Source organism: Dermacentor silvarum, chromosome 2 (genome assembly GCF_013339745.2).
Source record: "Dermacentor silvarum isolate Dsil-2018 chromosome 2, BIME_Dsil_1.4, whole genome shotgun sequence".
In the NCBI taxonomy this organism is placed as follows: domain Eukaryota; kingdom Metazoa; phylum Arthropoda; class Arachnida; order Ixodida; family Ixodidae; genus Dermacentor; species Dermacentor silvarum.
Genome location: NC_051155.1, coordinates 190,991,060 through 191,012,884, shown reverse-complemented (window position 1 = coordinate 191,012,884; position 21,825 = coordinate 190,991,060). Strand labels below are relative to the sequence as shown.

General features: G+C 44.8%; 1 protein-coding gene across 4 annotated transcripts in view; it reads right to left on the bottom strand.

Moving 5' to 3' along the window:
• Positions 1–21,825, bottom strand: part of LOC119442339 (adenylate cyclase type 5-like) — a 347,702-nt gene that overhangs the window by 121,303 nt on the left and 204,574 nt on the right. The window lies entirely within an intron of this gene.

The following is a 21,825-nucleotide window of genomic DNA, read 5'->3' as shown; positions in this document are numbered from 1 at the left end:
CGTCGCTTGGCGGAGGATGCAATAAGGGCCGTAGTATCGCGAGGGGAGTATATATGAAAGACCGACACGTCGATATGGAGACCAAACTAGCACAAGAGCACCTGGTTCGTATTCGACGTCGCGGTGGCGCTGATCGTAACGGCACTTCTGACGTGTCTGTGAAGTAGAGAGACGAAGACGGGCAATCTGGCGTGCCTAGGTCGCTGTGGTTATGAGTCATGACATCACGAGCGTACTCTGTCGGCGAGTCGAGTGTGGTCGAAAGAAGAGTCTCGAAAGGCAAGGTCGGTTCACGGCCATATAGAAGGTAGAAGGGCGAATATCAAGCTGTGTCGTGGCGCGAGGAATTGTACGCAAAAGTGACAAATGGTAAAGCAGTGTCCCAGTCACGATGATCGGAGGAAACATACATCGCGAGCATGCCAGTTATTGTCCGGTTCAGGCGTTCAGTAAGACCGTTAGTTTGAGGATGGTAGGCTGTAGTAAGCTTGTGTTTAGTAGCACAGGATGGAAGTAAGTCGTCGATGACTTGGGCACGAAAATATCGTCTGCGATCGGCGAGAAGTTGACGAGGTACGCCATGGTGTAGGATAACGTCGTGAAGCAAGAAGTCAGCGACGTCTGTAGCGCAACTGGTGGGAAGGGCTCTTGTAATGGCATAGCGGGTGCATGGTATAGTCCGTAGCGACGGCAACCCACTTATTTCTGTCGTTTCATATAGGGAATGGTCCGAGAAGATAAACGCCAACGCGAAAAAAGGGTCGGTTGGTATATCCAGAGGCTGCAGCAGACCAGCAGGATGTACAGCTGGTCGTTTTCGGCGTTGACACGACTCACACGCGGCGACATAGCGACGGACGGAGTGGTTGAGACGGGGCCAGAAAATGGTCGCGAATTCGGTCATAGGTCCGAGAGACGCCAAGGTGTCCAGCAGTGGGAACGTCGTGCAGTTGCTGGAGTACAGTCTGCTGAAGATGAGACGGAATGACGATTAACAGCTCGGGTCCCGTCTGGGTGCATCTTGCGGCGATACAGGGTGTCATTTTGTAGTACGAACATGTGAAGCGATGGGTCAGACGGGTCAGAGAGCAAGCGGTCAATAAGCTGCCGTAATGATTCATCGCGTCGTTGTTCAGCCCCAATGTCTTTGAAGGCGGAAAGCGAGAGAACGCAGATCGGTGCGGCATCCACTAAATCGTTCGGTGCATCGACGGGGTGACGAGACAGGCAGTCGGCGTCCTGTCCTGATGTAAACGACCCGACTTGTAGACCACAGTGTATGTGTATTCCTGAAGGCGTAGGGCCCAGCGACCGAGGCGTCCGGTGGGATACTTGAGGGAAGAAAGCCAACAAAGGGCGTGGTGATCGGTTGTAACCGTAAATGGTCGACCATATATGTAGGGTCGGAACTTGCCCACAGCCCAAATGAGGGCGAGACATTCCCGCTCAGTAATAGAATAATTGCGCTCGGATGGGGAGAGGATTCAGTGGGGAGCGGCGGCAGGCGGGAAAGCTTGGTCGAGAGAGGGCCGGCCACGCGAAAAGAAAACAACACGACAACACGATGCACAGAGAGAGGGGGGGAAAGAAGAAAACAGAAAGAACTGGCGTTTGCCACTAGCTATATATAGGTCTCAAGTGAATTTAGTGCAAGTGCAAAGTTCTCAGCTCGCTCTTTAATAAAGCTATCACATAAACGATCAACACTTTCTTAGTATGGTAAATAAACACTTGAATTCGTTGAGACATGTCACGAACTCCTTCGCCATGCATACATTACTCATCAATGCAAAACGTGGAACATACGAATTCGCTATAGAAAGGTTGCTTCATGCAAGCCTGTTCCTGTTTCTTTCTCGTTCTTTTTTTTCCCTCCTAATTAGATAGTCTGGCCTGCGGCAAGGACCACGTATTGCATGGTATATTCACAGACACATCTCGCTTTCTTCAATCGAATCTTGCAGCTCCACATATTTCAAACCTCCTCGTTCGCATCCACTTCCCTTATTTCTAAACAAAGCAAAAGTGAAGAAGCCACATGGGTTACTTTTCTGTTTACTCTATTCCTGTCGGCTTCTTGGCCAATCGCCCTTAGTGAGTGAGTGTCGTTATAGAAAGCTACACCATTTCACCGAGTGTAAAGGAAACCAGCGCAACACGTCACGTAACCGCGGCGGATCGTCAAGATCGTCACCCGGCGGCAGCACGACCGCGTACAGGAGAGACGAAAAAGGATAATAAATGAGCCTGTTTCAAAGAAAACCCATCAGTGCCACTCAGAACAGCGGCCACTGGCGCGGACTTTAATGATGACATAGAGTACGACAGTGGATAACGACAGCAACAACGACAACGACGGTAAAAACGGCCGCATTGCTACGACGGTCGTACCACGATGATGACGGCTAGCGCAAGCAAGGATTGAACTTCGATTGAGGATAAATTGTTTTCATTTCCAGCGAACTTCGTCTGCCAAAGAACCATGATAACGACAAACATGATGATGGTGACTGCGACAAACGCCCACGAAAGGTGGCGGTCGTGCCATTAGCAGCTGTCGTTGTTGAACAAAACGGAACACGTGGTTTGAAATAACGAACGTGTACAGTCCTTTCTCCTGTAGGAAAATTTAAAAACGCAAGGGCTAAAAGGCACACATTCACCGCCAGCAGATCTACTCAATATAAGTATTGGTGAGTGATGCTAGAACTCCTACATTTGCTGTCATCATTCCTTGAAAACCGGTTGGCGTTATCTTTCATACTGGCATATTCTTGCTATTTCATCTTTCGGCGTAGCAAAAAAAAAGTGACTGTAGATGAGTTAAACTTAAGCCAATCAAAAAGCGGTTTCCGCTTTGATGGGAAGGTTCCTGACGTGGTGATTTCTACATCCAACACATTTTCAAACTTTGTTGAAGAACAAACTTTTCTGGGCGACATTTAGATGAAGTACCTGGTGGCGTGGAGTAGAGGTAGAACACCCGACTTCAAATCTGAAGGTCGTAAGTTCGAATCCTGCTCCATTCCACTACATTTTCAGGCATGGAGTGGTGCCTGACACCGGCAAAGAAAAAAAAATACATATTGCCGAGAGCTAGTGGGGCTATGTACTAGTTCAGGTGCAACCAAACTAGGAAGGCCCACTAAGCTTCATCAAAGTCACTCCCTCACCAGAACAGGAATTGGCCTCCCTGGTGCAGTATTCGGCCACTACCTCCCTGATGACTCCGACGGTTAGGAAATTCGCAGGCGCAAGTTGGAATACGCTAGCGCAAGACAGGGGTAATTGGAGATCGCAGGGAGAGGCCTTCGTCCTGCAGTGGACATAAATATAGGCTGATGATGATGATGATGACAACACAACCTCACCTATGTTGTTGATCTCGCAGGCGTATACACCGCAATAACAAGATAGTCACGGGATACCAATTTCGCAACTGTGCGCACTACATCGCCGAAGTCATTTCAACGAAGACGAGCAGATCTGAACACTTGGCGACCGACAGAAACGCCGCCGCTTTCAGACAGTTGCATAAATGCTTGGAGGTCATGTCCTTGTCCTTGAAAAAAAAAAACAAAAACTTCAGCAACATACATGTTAAAGGCACAGGCGCGTAGAATCAGCGTGATCGACGAACAAGGGAAAAGTCCTGGAGACTTCTGCTTATACCATGAAGGCTTTATATGTTTGCGAAAAAAAAAAAAAAAGCGGTTGCGAACGAGACCGCGCTTTAAGCGTCTACGGGAGTGCGCGCCTTAAAGTTCGTTGTACGCAGATTTGCTAACAACCTTCAGCTCTCTTTTCCATATATAAAAGCATAGAATAACTAACACAGACTTTAAAAGAAGCCCTATTTATTTCCTTTTTTTTTCGGTAGCTCGTATCTCCAGTACAAACACAGATAAAAAAAAGTGAATGTCGATCGAGCGTGTAAGCGTGCGCATATACTAGAAGCAGCGAGAACGAACATCCTGCGTTCTGATGTATGCGACTAAAGGATCAGTGCCGCATCGACTCTGCACGAGAGAAAAACGAGTCGGCCGGGCCGGAAATTAAACCAAGTAACTCGATATACGTTTAGGCGAAGAAAAAGAAGCTGGTCCTGAGCACCCACAAAAGCGTGTCGACCGATTCATCCAGAGCAGTAAGATGAGAATTGTGAAGCCCTGCTACGCTTTTCCGACCTCAGGCCGTGCATTTTCTCTCCCGTTATGAAATATGGTCTCTATACTGAAGCGCAACCAGAAAAAAATGAGATGACTCCGCCGATATTAATATACACAGATTTCGCGTCTGTCTGCACACATCTTTATCCCGTTCCAATATAAGAATGTGTAGAGTATAATTGAAGCAGATCTTGCGCTGCCAGAGGCAGTTGAACTCCAATATAATGAACTTGAAGATAGCTTAAGCAACGAAAAGAAAGCGAAAATTGTAGAAAAAAGAAACAAGAAAAAGAGAAAGAATACACCGGCGATGAAAACTGTGCGTGAAATAAACTCTACTTTGCGGGATGCGTACATATACCGCGCTGTGGAGAAAATTACCACTCGCTCGTGCACGGTTACCTACCTATTATTTTCGCCTTCCGTCTGCGCTTCGAGTGTGCATGCGATCGATCAGGCTAGACAAGATTTCGCCAGCGACGTTTCTTGAGCGGCAGTTCTACTGCGTTAATACTTCCGCGTATTTACACTGCCTAAAGCAGTTCGCGCATCATCGCGTGATTGTCCTGACCGGCAGAACTCCGAGCGCGGTCAAGTTCAACGACGAGAAATAAGGCCCTGAACAACAGTCCTCTCGCTCCGATCACTCTTTCTTTTTATCGCATTTACATCGCCTCCGCCTTGCAGCCCTTCCCCGAGGCCCTGAGCCGTGCTCCTTGAAGAGCTTCAGAAAATATCACCTCTTCCTCTTGTCTACTCAATCACCCTCCCTTTTTCCCTCTCTCTGTGAGCTCGTATGAGGCACGAATATGCCTGGATAATTTTGCACGTACATTTGTTAGCAGGCGGAAAATTATTCTTAAGGGACATGAGCGCTAACAGAAACAAGGATGTGTCGAAATCATCATAGAACTTCCTTTAACTGGAGAAATAGGAATATCCTTGATAGAAACTGAAGAGGTTTGCCTGGCGCTGCATGCTAGGAAAGCCACTCAAGCTATATAGGGCGTCCGATCAAAGAACGTACACGACAAGGACAAGCGTACTGGGATAAGAGGCTGCACTCAAACCCATCTAGAATGCCTCATTAGTGGCGCATACATGAATGGGACAAGTGGCGCATCGCGTCGCGTTTTTATAGCCTATTGCATTCATGAAAACGCCTGTAATGCGCTAGGAAGGTGAACCGCATTGATGCGAAATGAGAGGGCAGTTCGAGACGGGGTCTGTGGCTCAAGGCGCGTACATCTTCTGGCGAATGCTTGAAACGGAAACGGCATATAAAAGCAATTACGGTAGAAGTAAAGGAATTCGCATGTGAAGACGACACAATAAGATGCACAAAAGAACGAATGCATATGCCTTCAAAGTGTAGTCGAGCACTGGCTCTATACAAGTATGCAGGGAGAGCATGCTCTCCGTAATAAGTACGAGCGTATACTAACCTACAAGCTTTTATATATTACTATCTACAGAATTCGTAAACAATTAAAGACATAAATTGAAAATTGAATCCGCAAATTTACCACTGAGGCGAACCAGCCCACCAAGCAAAGCCACTAAACGACCCCGGCTTGTGTTCGCGTGCGTGCGAAAGAACTTTTGAAGAAAAAACCTACGAGCCCATAGGTATGTTTGTTTGACCATGCACTTCGCCTGATCATTAGGACTATCTGCACTTGACAAATGCAGTAGTCATCGTGTAAAACGAGTGAAACAGTACCAGTAGTCGGACAAATTAAGGCAAATATCAAGATATCAAGATCTATGCACCACAGAGTAATATTCAATTAACCAGTTATGCAAAGGAAATCGCAGTTCCCGGCTGCGTCATTACACGTAAGTTTGTAATACGAAATTCGTAGCTGTAACGCATCTAAACAATGCCATCAAAATTGCGGGTATGGACGACAATCTGAGAAAAATAACACATTAAACATTATCCAGAATAGTTTGAAGCTGGTGGTAGTGTAAGAAATTCCAGTGCCTTCACCACTGACTCACCATTGAGTTCTATCCCGCAAGGGGAACACGTACGTGACCCAATGTTCAGTTAACCAAAGCGTTATTTGTTGAATTTTAGTGTATTTAGTTCATTTCAGTTAATAAACAGTTAACGATGAGGAATACAAGCCTGCACAACAATCCCAGAACAGCGTGTTCCTATCACACAAAATCGATGTCCATCGGCGCTAATAGAGTCGCCAACTAAAAATAAAAAAAAAAGTTTTTTCTCCTCCGTCTTATAGAGGGTAATAAAATGAAATATTCAAAGTTATTTTGAGTTGATAAAATTTCGGGAGTACCAAATACGCCAGTATTACTCTTAGGATATAAGCTCGGTAAGACATAAAAAAGAAAAAAAAAAAAAAAAAAAAAAACGCAAGAACGATAGACCGAGCGGCTCTGCCGCCATGAACTACCCGCACCCGCCTCTTCAGACGTCATAAAATTTCACATCGTTTGCGCAGGGCTCCAATCAATTGTTTTTGAACAAATAATATCCCTATGCGTTCGAAAGCAAGCGTGGACTGGACCTCGGCGTTTTCTTTAGAAACGGGCCGAATGCACGAACACAATGTAAGGCTGCATGGCGACGCCATCTGGCGCCAGGTACGCGGCGGTTTGAGAGCGCAATTTGTAACTGGACCTCTGGGCCTACATTCCTTCTCCCCCTCCCCTCCCCTCCCCTCCCCCACCCCCTCCTAACAATGGGCTTTTCTTAGCCAAAGATAACGAAAATAAAATGTTTAGAGGATGCTTCATTGATGGTTTTCTTTCTGAATTGATGTGCTCATGTTGTGTCCTCTTGTTTTAACGTCTTCGCTATAACGGCCTGTCTGTAAAAATAAGGACAGGCACTTAGCGATTTGCCCAAATTGCAGTATTTTTTGTATTCAAAATATTCTGGCTTCCGGCAAGGTCTAACATTCCTAGAACGGGCTACCAAATGCGAGCCCGCACCTCGGTACTTACGCTGTTTATACTGTTGCGGACGCGCATGCTTGTATGTCTCATACTCAAAAGCACACGGGCTACACTGCCTGCACCACTGTGCTGACTACAGGCTGTTTAAATGAGTTTCTGTGGTATGCCAATAGTTCTTCCACCCAGGGGAACGAAACGAACTCTCGTTCTCACCGTAGAGAGGTGATAATGATGATTTAGTAAAATCCCCTTCGAAACGCGGCGGCGACAAATAGTCACTTAGATTGCTTCATCTAGTCAAAAACTTATATAAATATATTTATCAGTCAAGCATTTTGTCTATGTCTCCTGAATCTTCCCTCTCTTCCTCTAAACCTCTACATCTACCTTGTATATAATTAGCTATGCCTGTAACGGATCCGGTCCTATCAATTTCTTTCCAGGTGTTCTTTTTTTTTCTTCTTTTTTTTCACCAATACTCTTAATGTCCCCTGATTATCTCGACTGCTGACCACCCAATGCTTCCACCCGCTATAAATCCTTGCCCTTCTGGAAGGTGGACATTTCCTACGGGTGTCACTGGATGAACACCTTCGCATTCCATTAGGATATGCTTCGCTGACATTAGGATATGCTGTCTTCTTTTTATTGATGTGATATAAAGAGATGTTGACGTACAAATAAGGCGCCGGATACTCCTTAATTAGCCTCTTGAATGTGTCTAACCTACAACATACAGTATTCAAAATTACATGTAAAACAACCTTCTGATACAAGCACCATAACATAAAAAAATACTTGTCAAGCAACGTTTTCACAGTAACACTACAACGTAAAAGAAAAACGTGGTGCATACAATATACAAGTAACTCCCCGACACTGTATAAGAAAGTCTAAAAAATAATACTGTCACCTAACCATACAGTCTGTAATCTAATGTAATACAGTCTCTAATGTAAGACCGTATCTAGTCAGCGGGTGGTGTATACATCACGTAAATGTATTATCACATATAGCCAGAACAGAATAATCAACATAATTCACAAGCACATACATGTGTATAGCGACGTTGAAACTTTTTTAGGGCTTGTGAATTGTGCGACCGACTTTGAAAGTTGTAGCGCGTAGCATCGCGTTATTGTGTTACGTGTCTCACTTTATTTTTTTTTATTTGTTTCTTCTGTCACATTTTATTCCCTTTAACCCTTTCCATAGCTCAGGGTAGCCAGCCGGTGCTTACACTGGCGAACCTCCCCGTCTTTATTCCCATTTTTTTTTATCTCTCTGGGGATTTTTGCTGCAGCACGGACATGCCGCACCCTGTTGCGAATATTTGCTCTGGATTGTCAGGAGGTCTGGACTGTCAAAAGCGCCAGGGGAACCACAGCGCACAGCAGCCGAACGACATATTTGATGAAGGCGACGAGAGGCCCGCATACTTTTGACAAAGGATGTGCCTACACCTACGAATGCTCCTGGCAGCAGTCGTATTTATTTACAGAGACTCTTTCCGGCCATTTTAATTTTTGCTTGACCCAGAAGCTCTCATTTGCCAGATTTTCTGTGAACCTCCTGTCAGGATTTGTCAGGGCAGCTTACCTCTCCCCTAGCGCGCATTTGAATAAGCGGATTTGTACATGTCCGTATACGATCTTTTTGTGCGCTCTCTTCTGCGTTTTAACTTTCGCTCGAGCGCGGAGCTCTGCGTGGATATATATGTTCGTGTTTTTAGCGCCACTGCATTGTTGTAACCTGTTTTCATTGCTTTGGTTGCACTACGACGAGGGCTAATGCCGACCTCTCCTTTAAATTCATATAATCAAAGAAAGCGCGCAATATAAGGTGAGGAACGAGGACTATCTCGGCATATTTCTTGCCAGCGCAGTTATAACTCAGCCATCGCCTCCACGCAGCTCAGTGGAATTCGCCCAATTGCACGTTTATTTTTTTATTTTTGTTAACTTTACATTTATACATTTTCTTTCTCCTCTTCAAGCTATCATCTAACAATTTTCTTTCTCGCGTCGAGTCTCTTGTAGCAAATCTTGAAGTCATTATAATTTCTACTCAAAAGCGTTTTGTTAGACTAGTCTTCCATTAACTTTCGGTCGAAATCTTTAGCGGAACCTACGTCGCCATTTGCGCGACACCTGAACCTTTGTGCTCGTTAAAATAGAACACACTGGAACTGGCGTGTGCCGTGTGCTGGAAACATTGATCAAGCGTGTATATAGTCGCGACCATCACCTACTTCGCTTTCGATTTCAAGTAGCACCGTTCATTGAAAGAAAAAAAATTAATCGAGAGTCCCACGAACATACACGAACCCTGTCATCATGAACCATATATACCCCGAATTATATACAACCAATCTATGCCAGTATTGTAACACCAGAGCCACACTAGATCACATCCTATGGGCATGTCCAGCATTAATCAGCAATACTGGGGTCGCGGCCTCCAATGAGGGCCTTCGGGCGCGTTGGGGGACTGCGCTGCTCAGTTCAGGCCTGGACCAGCAACTGTGGGCTATCCAGCAGGCCGAGGAAGCTGCCGGGAGACACGGTATCTCCGCTGGCTCCTAGGTGGGAACCCAGCCCAGCAATCTGCCGGAAATAAATAAAGTTCTTCTCTCTCTCTCCCACAACAAAACCAAGTTCACAAAAAAAAAAAAAAAGCCTTCGGTTCCATGTGCAGCACCGCAGAGAACTCATGCGAATAATTATGTGGTGGTCAAACCACGCTGAACTGAAGACAGCGGCCTTCGCCAGTTCATGAATGTTAGTGTCGGACGACCATGATGCTTGCTCTGGGTGAACGTAGCGTAAACTGGAAGCGGCGTCATCTGAAATTTTTACGTGAACTGAAAGGGCCTGTCATGGTTAATATTATTGCGGAGCACTTCACGACGGCATCCCGCGCATAGCTCACGTATGCGATGCTTTGGGTCAAAAGAGATGTAGTGATCATCATCATCAGATGAGAGCACAGGTATCGAGTTTTGCTTTCTCAAAGTGTTTGCGACAAAAAAAAAAAAAAAAAAAAGATGTGCAGATCCCACACACTGTACAAATCGACGCATTTTGCAGGTGCCTGACTATCAAACATTGTTCGGGGTTCCGCAAAGCGTTACTGGGTGGACAATTGTGTTTGTGCCAACAGAGCGGTGTGTGTGACGCGAACGTACGTATATGTGACGACGACTACGTTGACGTCGTTCGACGCTAATTTTGTACATGCCTGTTGTGGGGTTCTATTCAGATATTCAACAGGCCTTAGCGAGAGAAAGACGGATTGTAACGCTATCTGCGATTAAGTGTTATACAATCGTACGTACTTATCTTTATGCATCGTGGTCTATTTTGAAACAAAGACGGCATTTGTACTCCGGCGAACAAATGTTAAAACATTATTAACTTGGGCTGATCATGAAGTCCGTACAACGTCGCACACTTTCTGCGTTGGATTAGCACCTACGAAGAACGTAATGGGGAATATGGGCCGCTTCCGGAGATTGTGAAGTTAAACACAGCGCGACAATTTAAAGAGCGAGGTGTCACGAGAAAAGAAGTCGAGAAAGTGGCACGAATCCAGACTTGTATACGTTACAGAAAAAAGTTAACCGATTAAATTACAATTACTTCTGTCAAAAATGTAATTTACTAATTAATGCCCTACGAAAGTAACTGAGCAATTACCAAAAGGTAATCGATTACTTTAATGTCACTTTCTTCCCTATATTTATTAACATTGCAGAAATACAATAAATACGCTGAGCTGGCCCGGCTCTTTCAATGCGTCGTCTGCTGTCATTCACAGGTTGTTTATCTTCACTAAGAATTGGTTTTCAAGATTTTATTCGATAATCTTGCCTCGTTTTCTTTTGAAGAATTCTGCAGCGACTCTGCTGGAGAGAAGGACTGCGTAGTAACGTGCAAACACCTTGCTGAACAGATTGTGGTTACTCAATGCCGCAATGACCTGGCCTGGGTATCAGGCGATTCCCTGGCACCAACATTTGAAGTGTCCATCGCTATCGAGCCATATAAGTGCCATTTCAATTTGCTGAACAAGGTCCGGTGGATCTCCTCTCAGCACCGTTTACTTGTCAGTCATTTAGACTTAAACGGCTAATTGTAACGGACGCCAGCTTACTATCACGTTCCTTGGAAAGGAGGCCAAATCTGTTATGTAACTTAATATTATGCTGCACATTATTCTGCCCTAGGAATACTGTTCGTGTGTTACAACGGCCAAAACCTTCTGTCTATATCAGAGAAGTCATCGACTGCACTAATCGAAGAAGAATTGAACAGCAGCTCTCACCACTAACGAAGGCCGCCTATATATAAGCGCTTCCAGGAGACAGAAAGAGAAATTTATTATAAAAGAAAAACTCGCAGGTCGGACTTTCCAAGAGAAGTGTGCAAATCTGCAAGCGTTTCATGTTCACGCAATCCAGGCGTATACCTGCATGACGTTGATTGTTAAAAGGAAGTCACCCATGTATATGTTTTGAACCCTTTGGATATTGGAGTTCCCGCCACATTTCAGTGCAAAAAGCGGTGTCGCCTGCTATAGCTTGTTTCGTCAAAAATGTAACTGGCTACGTGCAATTGGCTACTAAAAAAGTATTTGAATTACGGTGATCGTTAACGAGAAAACAACGTAATCGTTAAATTAGAAAATTGTCAAAAAACGCAATTAATTAGAAGTAAATAACTACATGTCACTTGTTGCGTATACATCTCAGCATGTGACACATGCGCCAAGTGTTATAAGAGCTGGCGGCTTTTGGAACGCCAGAAGCATGCGTGTGATCGCGGCCTATAGTTTCGATTCCACCATAGGGCGCGCAATTCAATTTTTTTTTCTTTTTTAAGCGCGAGCTAATCGGCAAGAACAATCACGGTAAGGAAAGTCCGGGAGGGTTAGCTAAGAAAGCTTCGCTTAAACAAGCAAGCAAACAAACAACAACAAAAGCAGACCGAGCTCCTGTTGGCATCTACGTAATGAAAAGCATACACGGTTTGGTAGAGAACGGTTCTTATGAATCCTATCACTGTTCCGCACCAAACGGTTAATGCTCCTGCGACATGTTGCGAACTGCATGGTGCGAAGTGCGGCGTTTTCGTGGTGTTGTTTGTTGCTGTGATACTCAGAGACTCATTTCGGCGTCAAAATGTTCTCTTCGGGATCGGCCCACATCTTTAGACTACACTATCTTCAGGAACGGCCCACGTAAACAGACAGATAGTCACCAGATAGTCGCCACATTGTCACCAGATAGCTGCCAGACAGCTGCCAGACAGTCGCGAGATATTCGTTACAGAAAACTGGGTTGAACAAAGAAAGAAAGCAAAGCGGGTGATGCTGAATTCCTTCCAGTCCGAATCGTTCAATTGACTTCTTATTAATGCGATTAGCATACTTAAGGTACCTGACGCACTTTCCGAGGTCGGTCGGTCGGTAGGTCGGTCGGTCACGAATGATTCACGAATGATTTGTTCTTCTGCTTAGGTGAATTGTGACAACACTACCAGTCTAAACTGCTGTTGTAGCGTTAGCTTCCCGCTCAAGTTATCTTGACCTCGTGCCAAGCTTCTGCGTGCCAAGTGTCGGTAACGCTTTGCTTTAACCTCTGAATGAGTCCTTCATCGCACACCTTTCAACAAAGACAATGAAGACAATGGCAGTTACATGCTTTCGCAAGCTTGTTCATGTCAAGGCGTCAGCAGGTGATTACAGACACGAATAAAATATAGGCCTGCAAACAAAAGCACCCGCGAAAGGATTTTGTAGGCCCTAATTGCATAACGAGGGCGTGCAAGAAAACTGCATGAAGCTTACAGAGTGCCGTGCACGAAGACACATAAAGTATTTAGTGCCGCTGAACATCGATTAATCCTCTAAGGGACACATACATTATAGCAAAAGAATCGAAAACGGTAGAAAACAAGTGAGGGTGAAGTGAAGCTTTGGTGCTAAGAGTCCTACGAAAATTCAACTGAGCTATCACGATGCCGTTTGTGAAGCATTATTTGCATAGCCGATGGGGAACCTCTGAACAAGGGTGACTATAGAAGACTTTGATTTCTAGTTGCGAATTTAAAAGGTTTTTAAAAATACATCATTTCTGGGGTGCGTTGGGAATCACATTTCGAAGCATATGTTCGGTCTAAATTGGCGCTCGATACCTTTTCCACTTCCCCGTCTCGATCTTCCTTGTTACGCATTAAGACCTGTACATTAAGATTTCAATGAAAAGCTGGCTGGCGACTCCTTTTGCATTGAATATGGTGCGGTAATTAAAAGGTAGGAAGCTCAAAGAGCACTTAAGTGCATGGCATAAGTAATGCATTCACATGAATTACATGAGCAGGAAAACTAATTAGGCGCGCGACGTAACGACGTACGTCTATCAGCCGGAAGGCACTGCTTTTTATAGTTAATCTCAAACTTGAAAAGCTGTTTTTTTTTTTTTCTTTTTTTGTGGGGGGGGGGGGGGGGGAGGCCCAGTACTAGTTTTCCAGTTATTTCTTTTTTATTCACATGATAGAATAAGCAGATGTCGCGCACATATACGGCGCCGAGCACTCAATGTCTATGGAACCATTGGTATAGTTACGCACATAGTTTTGTATACTTATAGGAGCACACTTTGTGTAGAAGAACGAGCCGAACAGAAGTTAATGCACACATCATAACAGTCGAACCAACACAGCGACATTACGAAAAAATATTAAAGCAATTACAATGCGAATGAAAACGACCATGTCACAAAGCATACAAGGCAATAGTACAAATAAAGAACACTCTTATAAACAAAGCGCTTTTTACAACTAAATGGCTTCGCTATAAAACGCGCGACCGGAATTATTCTGGCGTCACGAACACTCTGCCACCACAGCGAGTATAAAAAGGTTAATAACCCCTGCGTTTCTTGTGTGTTTACGTGTGCTGCATGAAACACACTCGGATAAGTCCGATTTCCGCCGAATATGTCGAGGATCATTTTTAGTTTATGCCACAACCTGTCTTACTCTTTTTTTTTTCAATAAGTAGCGGAGTCCCTCTTTCGTTCGTCTATTGTTTTTCGTGTTGGTGTTCCTATGTGTACCACCTTCGCAGCCTCATATATCAATACAGTATACGAAATAACGTACGTGTTAGCAAAAACACGTCTTTTGCTCAAAGTCCTGTGACTTTGAGCAAAAGACGTATTGATAGCACGCACGTTAATTCGTATGCTGTACTGATGTATGACGCGGCGAAGGTGGTACACACAGGAACACCAACACGAAAAAAGCCGGCAGATCCCACGCCCTGTGGGAATCGATGTTATGGGAAGCAGTGTGCGGGGAGCCTACTAAGTTAACGAAACGACCATGAGAGCACCAAGGCGTAGGTAGCTCCTACATGACACGCATGTCATGACATCCATGCCATCAGTCCTCAGGATTTCCTTTAGCTACACCTGAGAGACCTTAGGGCGAAAGCCTGAGTCATACTCGTGACTATGACTTCTACCACCATCCTTTAGTGTTTCACTTAGTATCGACGTCCGAACCCATTTCAGTGGTTTTTGAGTGCCAATCTTTTTTCGCTGAGTCATTGTCATTTTTGTTCAGTCACGGTCATGACTATGACTTCGACCACCAACCTTAGCCTTTTCCTTCACCTAGTACCCCATTTGAACCCATTCCAGTAGTGTTGGGTGTTAGTATTTTTTTGCTTAGTCATTGTCATTTTTGCTGAGTCATGCTCATGACTATGATTTCTACCATCATCATTGAGTGTTTCCTTCACTTAGTGTCCACGTCCGAACCCATTGCAGTGATTTTTGAATGTTAATCTTTTTTCGCTGAGTCATTGTCATTTTTGCTGTCATGACTATGACTTCTACCAGCATCCTGTAGTGTTTCCTTCACTTAGTACCCACGTCCGAAACAATTTGAGTGGTTTTTGAGTGTTAATCTTTTTTCGCTAGATCATTGTCATGACCTATTTGACACGCAAGTCATGACATTTGTGTCATGACCTATCACTTATGTTCGTCATACACTCCTGTCATACTATACCAATTTTGGTAAATACCAAGTTAACGAAACGACCATGAGAGCACCAAGACGTAGGTGGCTCTTTCATGACCTATATGACACACATGTCATGACATTCATGTAATGATATATCATTTATGTTCGTCATATATTCTTGTCATAGTATGCCAATTTCGGTACATACCAAGTTAACGAAATGATCATGAGAGCACAAAGTCGTAGGCGGCTAGATAGATAGATAGATAGATAGATAGATAGATAGATAGATAGATAGATAGATAGATAGATAGATAGATAGATAGATAGATAGATAGATAGATAGATAGATAGATAGATACTGTCAAAGTAGCAAATGTTCGCCAAGAAATGCTTCGCATTTAAAATAAGAGATGAACACGGAGCTCGCGCCCTGACAACGGTCTCTTCGTTCGCTTCCGTTCGTCGTACCTATATACAAAAAAGATCACGTGCACGGATGTAGATAAAATTTGCGATGGGAAAGTGACGGGCATGAAACCACATCAGAGGGCACATATGACGCACGAAGCACGTGCCTTAAAGACAAGGTGCAGGTTACCATCCTGTGCGAAACCTTTCTTCTAAGAATTTAACAGTGTCTATAGATCTAAAACCATTCAAGATGCGCTGACGCACTTGCTGCCAAACTGCTCAGTCATAAAAAAAAATGTATATGTATGACAAGCGTAAGTGAATGAATAAACAGTTGTTAGCGCGCAAGGTCCATGTACGTCTCTTGTTTTTCGTGTTAGTGTTCCTGTGTGTACCACATTCGCAGCGCCATACACTAATACAGTCATGCCAAACCACCTAGCCCCCATCGAAGCACTTCTTAACGTTATTTCTTAGTATTTCTCGCACTGATTATTAAGTCAAAAGGAGCGAGGATCACGCTGCGAAAGAGGTTCCTGGACTAATATTCATTTCAATGGTAAAAAAGAAAAAAAGCTCTTCACTCGGCTCTGATACATATTAAAATTCAAAGCACTTGCAAAATTTACGAAGGACCATGCAGGATTAGAAAACAAAGGAGACACGTAGACAATAAAAAAAAAAGAAAAGAAAAAGAAAGAAAGAAATGGGGAAAAGAAAAGAGCGGTGCATGAAGAAAGAGAAAGATGACGAAAGGTGCTTAGGTAAAACTTTCCTACTTGTTTACTATGCTGGGGAATGAGTAATGGGAAGAGAAACGAAATGAGAAAGGAAAAAGGACCTGGACACATACTGTGAGCACTCAAGGGGTCCATGAATGACTAAGAGAGCCATAGGATTGTCATGGCTCCTTGTTCGAGAACTCCTTATGTATAGGGCGAACGTTTGAGTGAAGCGGAAGTTTCAGCAGATAAATGAACAACGGTCCTGAATAGAGTATTGCATCGTAGGTACTTTTTTCTGTCTTCTATGACGAGAGCTAAGCGACGCGTACACAAAAGGACAACATAACATCATACGATAGCACTGCAAACCTATAGTCACCTAGTTACCGAACCGTACCGCAAACTCGACAAACTGTACAAGGCGAAGATAAAAATCGTGTCAGTGATTTTTTAAGCGCTTCGCTATCAACTGAACTATTTCAATATCAGCAGAGACTACTCGTGCTTGTCAAAGGTGACGCGCCCGACTCTCCATTACGCATGATTTGTTTATATTTGCAACTTTATGTCAAGGTTTTTAAATAGAGTGTATTTACTGTTTTCTTCCACTCTAATCGACTGTGAAAGCCTTTATTTCTTTTTTTTTCTAAATATATCGATCTCGGGTCTAGTGTTTTTTTTATATGTGTGTGTGTTTAACCGCGATTTCGGGATAGCGGGCTCTCTCGTAGACCAAGTTTCCCAGGCTGTCGCAGTTTATATTAATAATAAAAAGATCCCCAGCATGGCAGGGCCCGCAGGTTATTGCTTATTATTCCCGCTTTTAAGCAAATCGTCTCATAATAAAGAACGGTAAGAAAACAGGCGAAACGATCTTTCCGTTTCACGCTGTTTAGAATAAACGTGACAGCGAGACAGATCCTGCATCTCCAGGCGCTGAGGTCGACGACGCAGGTGTGTCGCCAAACGAGGTGTCTGGAGCTAGACAAAACAAACGCTCCTCAGCGAGTTCCACCGGCATGTATACGATAACAATGAGCGAGTTGTGGCACCCTCTCTCTCTCTCTGCCCAGCAGGTGAGTATACCGCGCGGTATTAAGAGAAAAGTTGAAAAAAGGGGTGCATGGCACGAAGACGAGAAATTACTTCGTCAAAATAAAGATCTGCGGTGTCATACGGTGACGCGAAGGAACGTCGACGGCAGCCCTGCGATTGACACACGCTTTTGACGAACATCAGTGCGCAAACTCGAGGTCAGCGTCAGGCGCACGCGTTGCGGATAATAAATAAGTAAATGAGTAAATAAGTAAATAAGGCAATAAATACAGTAGGGAATTCTCGCTGTACAAGAAAGGCCATATCTGCCTTTCGCCACCGAGCTCTCTGCTGCCACTCAGGAGCGGTGCACACAAGGTTACGAGAAACTCAGCGCCAAGAACGTGGCAGAACGAAACATTCATGTAGCTTTCTCCGTGGTACAATGGAAAGTTTGGAAACTTGATTTGTACAGGGCATTTGGTTGTGGCGTGTTTTTATGTAGTCATGCTGTAACGAGGGAAGGTCAAAATTTGAATTTTTTGCGCCTAGAAGGCAAGAGCTGGGTACGAAATGTCAGGAACATGGTCGCCAACTCGGCCTGGCATTTTCGTGGTTTTCTAGAATTTCAGATATGTTTCGCGGCAAATAACACGAGGGGAAACTTTGTTCTAGTATAGTACGGATAGCGCAGATCCCTCAGCTAACATTTTTTTGAAAAGGGCGCGGAGAGAGGGGGAGGGAGGTACAGCGATATATTGGCGTTCCGGCCTTCCCGTATCGACTACAAATAAATGAGATACTATAGCCAGAGAGCCTCACAATGCGGATATTCTACTTGTTTTGTGCTAGAATCGCATGGTAACTCGGTGTGGCTGTCATATACATTATACAGCTATTAGAGTCACAGACGTACGAACACGCTGACGTAGCTAAAAGGTCACCGCTGTAGCGTGGTATGAGTCATTCGTCCACAATGCAGCCATCAATTCAAGGAAGCAGCTGCCGCCTTCAATGACACCAAGCAGCCATCGATAAGCGCTACGGCGACCCTACTCGTAGCAAAGGCGCGGACAAGTGTTGGCAAACCCTCCTCCCCCCCCCCCCCCCCCTTTTATTTTTTTGACAGTCATCGTTTAGGGAAGTAAAAAAAAAGGAAGTATTGAGCACCGGAGCTATATCTACACAGCATGACGGTGCCTCTTACGTCGAAGCTAAAGCTGAGGCGTTAATAGGGAGCTTTATGTTTTGCGCACCCATAGTTAGGGGACGCGAAACGCGAGGCTTACAAACAAACGCAAATTGAGTACAAAAGAACGCGCAGGGCCTACAATGGAGTTCGGGTTTTTACGTTCGTCGCTTGGGTACGCTTTTTTAAACAGGTTTTGCGCGCCCACAGTTAGGGGACGCGAAAAGCCGGACTTTCAAAAGACGCAGAGGGCCTACGTAATGGAGTTTGGGATTTTGCGTACGCCAAGTCGCCCGGGTACCCTATTTCTAAAGCTCCTATTTAACTCACTAATAGGAAGGTTTTGCGCACCAAAAGTTAGGTATGCAGCAATTAAACAACAAAACAAACGCGCACTTAGTCACGCTTGTCCTGTCTGTCTCGTCTTACTTTGGTTCCGTATATTGCGTTTCACCGTATTCAAGCAAGCAAGAACAAAACAAAAGTTAGGGCAGGCCTACCGCCGGGCGTAAGAAAGAACGCAAAAAGGTATACAAAAGAACGCAAACAGAGCGTGGAGCTCTAGGTACGCAAACACGCCTGGGTGAGCTTTTTTAGTCCTTTAACTTTGGGCGCTCGAAACCTAAAATTCCGGGAGTTTTAGATATGGCGCCCTCAAGCGGCTTTGCGTATCCCAAAACCCATACTCCTTCGTACGCCTTTTGTGCTCCTTTGTACTCTTTGCGTTATTGTGTGCGCCAGGCCGGCAGCATACCCTAACTCTGGGTCCGCCATTTTCAAGTTTACCTCACGTTATACGAATACGGATGTGTAAGTCTACTACTAACTTCGCACTGCTTGAAGTGTTCGTGCACTCATATTGTTAACGGCGAGTGTGTGTGTTTTCTTGGTCTTGCCCCATATTAGCTCGGACATCCTGTACAAATGCTAACACATTAGCTGGCGACCTCGGGTAGGCACTCGGTACTGTACGTGGCCGGTGCGCCACACCCTGACTACGTCACTGCTGTCGGCAAGCGATCGCTCTCAGCGAGTCGGGAAGCTAGCCGCGTTTTCCTCCAGCGTTTGTTCCTTTCTTTGTTATGTTATTTAAATGTTTTGGGTTTGGGATTGCGTCAAACAAGCGGCTTTACCGTATATCGACTGCGCTAAACTCGATTGCTTTAGTAATTTAGCCGGAAACCGAGCCCTCTTGCCAGCCTCAGTATAGGGTAAGTTCCCAAGCCTGTTAGTGTAGTCTCTCTCTCTCCACCGTTGCCATTGATACATCTGTTCGGCTATTAATTTCAAAAGCACCGTATCATTTATCTCGAATCACTGTTATGTTAGCCATCGACTGAGCAGTCCGGCACTTAGAAGGATTTCACGTTGCATCAAGCATTTACGCTATTATTTTACCGCTGATCAATTGACTATTGTACGGTTCGTACTCTTCCAGTGTTCTTCTTAAACACCGCACCAAGTTTTACATTTAAATGTCGTTTATAACATAAGGGCGAATGTTTTGGACAAGCGTTGCTGTCGCGCGCCTTTTGCAGCTGCCACCGCACCTTTCGGCAGCTTGATATTTCGCAAATGAACCTCTCGGCTGTATCACTCTAATGAGACCTCTTACAGCGGAGGTGGTAAAAGGGCTGTTTGGTTTATGACTCAAATCATAAAGAAAAGCTCCGGAGAAAAACAAGGGCAAGGGAGACGACAACGTAGAGTGTCGACAATTTTCGCAACATTATCTTTCACCTACCTTCATCCGCGATATTTAAGTATGTAGTTCTCGGAATCCAGAACAAGATTTCCAGTCTCGCTGATTTTTCTATATATGTCTCGCCATCTACCATGAAAACTGACCTAGATGTCACGTCCACCAACTCTATAGGGGCACGCAAGCTTTTATTAGAGGTAAGAGCTTACAAATACGAACAGAACTGGGCACACATGATCAGTGCTTTAGAACAACGTGTATTTCGATAGTCAAAGGCTTACGGCCACCTCACGCCGCCTAGCAGAAGAAACCCAGTAATTCAAATAACTCTGCATCTGACGAAAATAAAGTTTCCCCTCCTCCTCCTCGTCAAAAAGTGGGGAAAACAATACATGGCAAGCTTAAGAAATGTCATATGCTACTGGGTGGGGTCAAGCAGCCACTGACATGTAAACATGCACGCTGTCTGTCCAAGCTATATCGCAGCTTGCAGCCAAGTATGCGCCGGTGCGGCTGTGCTTTTGTGCAATTCGCGATGACGCACGTTATTTACGCTCCTCGCGAGTATTTTATTGAAAAGTAAACAGCAGAATGTAAGCACGCTTAGTCTCTAAGCACTCATCTCTAAAATGAGGGCCCGAGACACAAGGAAATAGGACCTTTAAGTCTATAGTTTAAAAGTGCCCATGTCCTATTTATGTTTGTCCATGCTTATCTTACTCTTGGAGGGCGATCATGGCGCTGGAAGCCGTTACCACTTTCAAACCTACCGTTTGCAAGCCTACCGAACGCGCTACCGCTTTCGTGCCTGTAGGGTCAGGCCTAAGGCACACAATACACGTTTTGCACGACCATATTTAGTAGGGTTAATCTACCCTCCTCCTCCTCAGTGCTCCTCTCTTGCTCCCCCCTCAGCTTCAGGTGTCAAGCGGAACTTGCATAGCCTCAGTTCCTCGTTCCGAGTGGAAGTTACTGCTTCGTTGACATGGGAGCATGGGCGAAATTTTGCGACAGCGAGCAGCAACGGAAACAGGCATCGCGAAAGCGGAAATTGCGGAAGCAGGAATGGCGTGAGCGACCAATCACAGAACGACAGTACCCGTCAAAGGTTGGCGCTACTTCGCAATAGCAGCGGCGGCTCGTGTATGCAAGAGTTCACGGTTTTCAGCTAAAGTTCCCAGGGATCAATCTGGCGCTGCAGTTTTTAATTCATTGCAAGAACCATGCATAATACATAGACTTCTTGCATACACTGATACTGTCCGATAGAAGTCCGATCCTGTCCGGTCGAAGTCCGATCCTGTCCGGTCGAAGTCCGATCGGCCCTTTAGAACGCATTGTATGTCTTATCCTTTTCGTTTTTTTTCCCAAGCTTTTTGTGCCATATACAACTATGAAAGTGCAAAGCTGTCGTTCCCGCAATTTACTATCGTCCAGAATGTGGCGGTGAAATTGGTGATTGATTACTGATCAGCTGGGCACACTGTTGTTGCTTTTGTGCGCAATGTATGGATGGTATACAAGGAATGCATGAAAGCAAAAACAACGTACTAGCGGCGTACCATTCACTGCTGTAGTGATGCGTGAGCCGCCGTATTTTTAGCAATGCGCATTGTGAGAAAGTCAG